This window comes from Sinocyclocheilus grahami, unplaced genomic scaffold, assembly GCF_001515645.1.
Source record: "Sinocyclocheilus grahami isolate Dianchi unplaced genomic scaffold, SAMN03320097.WGS_v1.1 scaffold783.1, whole genome shotgun sequence".
In the NCBI taxonomy this organism is placed as follows: Eukaryota; Metazoa; Chordata; class Actinopteri; order Cypriniformes; family Cyprinidae; genus Sinocyclocheilus; species Sinocyclocheilus grahami.
The window spans coordinates 421,082-426,864 of record NW_015505962.1 but is presented as its reverse complement, the minus strand read 5'-3'; the positions used below and the strand labels follow the sequence as shown (position 1 = coordinate 426,864).

At 38.5% G+C, this 5,783-nt stretch overlaps 1 protein-coding gene and 1 long non-coding RNA gene across 2 annotated transcripts in view; one reads left to right on the top strand and one right to left on the bottom strand.

Annotated features, from left to right (window-relative positions):
* The window catches only part of LOC107561615 (uncharacterized), a 14,161-nt gene extending 8,388 nt beyond the window's left edge, over window positions 1-5,773 (bottom strand). The window contains exons 1-2 of the long non-coding RNA XR_001605873.1: window positions 5,662-5,773; window positions 619-621 (exon numbers count right to left, since the gene is read on the bottom strand). This is a non-coding gene — a long non-coding RNA (uncharacterized lncRNA). The remainder of the gene's footprint in view (window positions 1-618; window positions 622-5,661) is intronic.
* LOC107561612 (zinc finger protein 721-like) overlaps window positions 1-5,783 on the top strand; it is a 69,985-nt gene that overhangs the window by 34,214 nt on the left and 29,988 nt on the right. The gene's annotated exons all lie outside the window — the stretch shown is intronic.

Sequence of the window (5,783 nt, the reverse complement as noted above, 5' to 3'; positions counted from 1 at the left end):
TTATTCCAGCATGAATTAACATGTGAGTCTTAAGGTATCCTTTACTTGTAAAACTCTTTCCACATTGAGAGCAGATGAAAGGCTTTATTCCAGTATGAATTAACATGTGCGTCTCAAGGTTTACTTTACATGTGAAAGTATTTCCACACTGAGAGCAGCTGAAAGACTTTTCTGAAGTGTGAGTTACCAAATGAATCTTAAGTTGTCCTTTCTGTGTAAAACTCTTTCCACACTGAGAGCAGCTGTAAGGCTTTATCCCAGCATGAATTAACATGTGATCCCTCAGGTTTCCTTTACATATGAAACTCTTTCCACACTGAGAGCAGCTGTAAGGCTTTATCCCAGCATGAATTAACATGTGATCCCTCAGGTTTCCTTTACATATGAAACTCTTTCCACACTGAGAGCAGCTGTAAGGCTTTATCCCAGCATGAATTAACATGTGATTCTTAAGGCTTGTTTTCTGTGTGAAACTATTTCCACACTGAGAGCAGCTGTAAGGCTTTATTCCAGCATGAATTAACATGTGATCCTTAAGATTTCTATTACATGCGAAACTCTTTCTGCACTGAGAGCAGCTGAAAGGCATTTTGATGTCTGTTTTTTTAATGCTGCAACTCACTGATCTTTCTCCATTGACATCACGATTTTTCTGATCCTGATATTTATCCTCCTCCTCATTTAGATCTTGTCTTTCTTCTTTCATTTTCATCAGGCCTAAAATGAAATCATTATAAAGAAAATCAATTGGTACTTTGAAAAATAAAAGGATAAAATAATATTTGTGTACAGACAAAAACAATGTCAAAACTGTCCCTTTTTAACAGATCTATGAAAATGTCTAAAAACATTGCATTATGCTGCCAAGCCAGTAGATGGCGATGTCATTTTGTAAAGAAACACTACACATTGACAGCTCCAGCAAACAGGGTTTATTCTTTGATCACTTTATGTAATTTGACCAGGGCTGCAACAACTAATCGATTCAATTGATTATTATTGATAATGAAAATCATAGCCAGGTCTGCCCACAGTGCACGTCCAACTTCATCAGGTCGTGTCAAATTATAGCACTGAATTACGCATTTCTATGGACAAAATGCATCTAAAAATAGTGGAGGAGACAGAATGAGATGTTGCGGGAGAGTTACGTGATCCAAGCTGCCCAAAACATGAGAATTCTTTATTTTAAAGGGGTCATATGATGCTGCTAAAAAGAACATTATTTGGTGTATTTGGTTTAATGGAATGTTTATGCGGTTTAAGGTTAAAAAAACACATTATTTTCCACATACTGTACATTATTGTTTCTCCTCTATGCCCTGCCTTTCTGAAACGCGTCGATTTTTACAAAGCTCATCGGTCTGAAAAGCGAGGTGTGCTCTGATTGGCCAGCTATCCAGTGCGTTGTGATTGGCCGAATACCTCAAGCGTGTGACGGAAATGTTACGCCCCTTACCATATTGTGATGCCCCGTCCGGCCGGAGCAACGAGACAAAAATTTTTTAAACCCATTATAAACGAGGCATTTGTTACATCCAGTGGGGACATACTTACGGATTATAATGACTTTTACGGTCTTTTTACGCCTTGCGTTGCATTGCGCCACGTAAACATAAAACCATTTCTGCCTTTGTGATCAGAGAAATGATAAACAACAAGTGCTACTCTACACTGCTCAAAACTCGCGTTTGAATCGTCAGTGATAAATTCTTTAAATATAAAAAACATACAGTCTGTGAGTCAGAACAGTCTGCATTGTAGAAGTCCTCCATAAAATGCACTGGACACATCTGAATATCTGTGTTAAACTGTTCTGGAACAGTGTTGTAAATACAGCTTAACCACTGATTTCTATTTGTGTCCTCTTTTGAAAGGCCAAACAAAGTAATTTCGCTTTCACAACGAAACAGCGTCACACAGCCTTAAGTGAGGGGAGGCCTGAGGCCTAGAGTGAGCGGAGGCCAGCTTGAGTGAGCGGAAGCCAGCTTGAGTGAGCAGAGGTGGGCGGGCTTGAGATCGGCACGGCCGGCGGATTCGAGGAGCGGCAACAACATGTGACAACCCCGGGCTGGACTCTGCTTTGTCCACGGTGAAAGCCGATCCGGCGATCCACAGCGCAAAGTTGATGTATTTCCTCAGCGACCAGCACGGATCAGCTCCAGGCATGACGATGCGAATATCGTCCTTTTTTGGAAGGCCAAACAAAGTAGTTTCGCTTTCACAACGAAACACACAGCGTCTTCACGACATGGTGGCGGCGGCAACAACAATACTACAGCGAGAATAAAAGGGATTAGGGGTGTGCCCGAAGCGTGAAACAAATAACTCATTCTACACTGCCACTAAAAGGTTAGCTAGCCGCTTGCTAGTGGTAGTCTGTTGCATTACAGTACATGAAAGTTCACTTACCACATACACAGAGTAAGGAGAAATGTCTGATAGGACGATGGCGAATGATTTGCAGATCCTGAGCACCAATGACAAACATCTAATCTTGTCAAATGTGTGGTAAGTACTGCGACTCCATAGTATAGAGTCCTTGTGATCGTGAATCTCAAAAGTGAAAGTGAAAGTAAAATGAGAGCGCACAATCAAAAGCGATTTTTTACAGTGGTCTATACTTACTCAACGATATAATTGCGAGAAAAAGTATTGAAATATTTTTTTTAATCCTCCCATCTCGTAGGCTATTTATTCACTTTAGGGTTTCCCTAGTACACTTAATTTCCTTTCTGAACACGGAACTGGGATGCGGCGGATTGCGGGAGAGGGGGTGGTGGAGGGTGAATCATGATGTCAGCTTAACATTGTGATGTCTGTCAGCCATCAGCAATGGACGATGGCATCGCCTATCAGCCCAACCCTAGTGTTCAATTTAAATCTTTACTGAATAAGCGCCGGCGCAGTGGACAGACGGAACACGGACAGAGGGAGACAGTTAATACTCAGCACAAAAACATTTGTTGTGCTGAAATATCTGTTGTTGAACGTAAATTAAGGTTTAAGTCAACATGCAGTGCACATATTTTATGAGAGTAGGAACTGTAAAGAGATAACAGCGTGTAATTGTTTGAATATAAATATCCCGCCTTTTACAGGATAAAGAAATGACAGTAAGACGTGAATGTGATCAAAGTGAATATGTGTTCCTGCAGAACATTACTTTCACTTGTTGGTTAACACAGAGTTTGTCATTTTATTTGTCTTTATTATCGTTTTCATTTTTAATTTAGATATTTAAACTATATTCAGTGCTTAACACATTTATTAAAACAAATTATGTAAGGTTTGTGCCACTGCTGCTCTAAACTAACAGTATTGGTGATTACCAAAATCATGTTTTAGCTTTCTGTATTGGTTAATCCTCCAATTTGTGTAAGCTCTTTAGTAACAGTAGTAGGCTGTCACTAATGCTATAATATAATTATTGCTGTTATCTATGAAAGAAAGGCGGAAAAAGTAGCCTAGTCAAGCGCTTTATAGTGTTTTTTTTACTTCCCAGATGCCCAATTACAGTCAAAAAATACCTAAACAATGCCAGCACAAATGCAAGCTGTTATGAAAGGCATAGGGGGCCATTTTTGTTATTATGTGAATAAATGCTATTTATTTGTTATTTGCCCAATAAATGACAATAACATTTTTAGATTTTAACAGTTTTTTGACAGATTCCTAAAATATTTGTGTTTTCTCTTTATGGCAGGTGGTCTAATAAATTGTTAAGCACTGTATGTTTTCATAGCATTCAGTTGGCATGTTTGTTTGAAGGACACTGGGCAGAATGTGGAATAGTGTGTTTTTGTCAATAAAAAAAATTTAATCTGGCTTTCCCCCCTATCCGATTAATCGATTAGCCGAAAAAATAATCGGCCGACTAATCAATTACCAAAATAATCGTTAGTTGCAGCCCTAAATTTAACAATTTAAATAACATATTATATTCATGCTATTAGGCGAAACAATGTTTAGTTTGGTCACTGGCTTGATTTCCACACATATTCAATATACAGTGCTTAACACATTTATTAAAACAAATTATGTAAGGTTTGTGCCACTGCTGCTCTAAACTAACAGTATTGGTGATTACCAAAATCATGTTTTAGCTTTCTGTATTGGTTAATCCTCCAATTTGTGTAAGCTCTTTAGTAACAGTAGTAGGCTGTCACTAATGCTATAATATAATTATTGCTGTTATCTATGAAAGAAAGGCAGAAAAAGTAGCCTAGTCAAGCGCTTTATAGTGTTTTTTTTACTTCCCAGATGCCCAATTACAGTCAAAAAATACCTAAACAATGCCAGCACAAATGCAAGCTATTATGAAAGGCATAGGGGGCCATTTTTGTTATTATGTGAATAAATGCTATGTCCAAATGAAGTTCTTAGCAATGCACATTACTAATCAAAAATTAAGTTTTGATATATTTATGGTAGGTAATTTACAAAATATATTCATGGAACATGATCTTTACTTAATAATCTAATGATTTTTGGCATAAAAGAAAAATTGATTATTTTGACCTATACAATGTATTTTTGGCTATTGCTACAAATATACCTGTGCTACTTATGACTGCTTTTGTGCTCCAGGGTCACATATATCTTACAGTAAAAGTAAGTTTGCAAAGCCTGCTGCAAAACCGTTACTGATTTACAGTGAAATGTAACGAACAAGCAAATAATGCTCTACTGAGACATTCGCATGATTTAAAATAACCACAGTCCTATAGCGACTTTACTTAAAATGTGGTTTATACTAGCGTAAAAACTAAACAGCAGCAGATCTCAGTTCAGATGATACTCCTCCAGATATTCCTGCTTGCTTCAAAAACTTAGTCATGACTATGAGAACGAGAATATCCAAAAACGGTATTTCTCTGTTTACAGAAACAACATTTCTAACCGATTGTATTAAGCAGCATCACGACAAAACAACAGACCGCGCTGAAACTGAACTTCTTCCTCTGAGGGTTAATGGTGTTTGGCAAACAAGCGTATGTGTTTTGCGCCACCCGCTGGACTGGAGTGTGAAGCGGCGAGAGGAGGGAAATAATACGGGGAAATTACATGCGTCTAAAAGATGCGCTGATTTTGTTTTCCTTTGAAAAAGCCGATCTGCACAAATAAGTGATAAATAAATTATGGACTCGCATCAACATCAACAATCTTCATGATTTTGGATTGGTAGAGAAAAATTATAGAAGTCAAATATTTCAGTGAAAATCAGTTCCCTAATGGTTAAGGGCCATTCCACCGAATAGAGCCCTGAAATGCAATGCAGCATTTATTAAAATACAGAAATTAGATCAATCAAAACACTTTTTAAATAATAATATTAAGCCATGATTAAACACATAGAGGGATAACAGAAATCATAACTTCGTGGGTTCGTTTCATCTTAATTTACTGCGCGCCTCTAATCAGCACGCGCTGCTCCAGGGCTGGAGCTTCCACAGAGAGCCGCGCGCTCGCGGAATTAAAAAATGTACGGTCATATCCGCACCTGTACGATCGCTCGCGCAGAGACTTTAAAGATTCAGAGAAGGCATTTAATTGCCAGAAAGAAATTGCAACAAAGCTTGGTGTCGACGACCCGGAGTTATGCAAAAAGTGAAGTAGAGAAACATCCGAGACAAGTTCTGCAGATAAAAGTGGTTTGACTCGCTGCGTCTGAAAGCTTTGATGACTCGCGGAGGGACGGATCGAGTTCTGGGAGAGAATTTTGAGAGTGGACGGCGCTCCACGACCAGCTTCTTCTTCTTCTTCTTCTTCTTCTTCTTCTT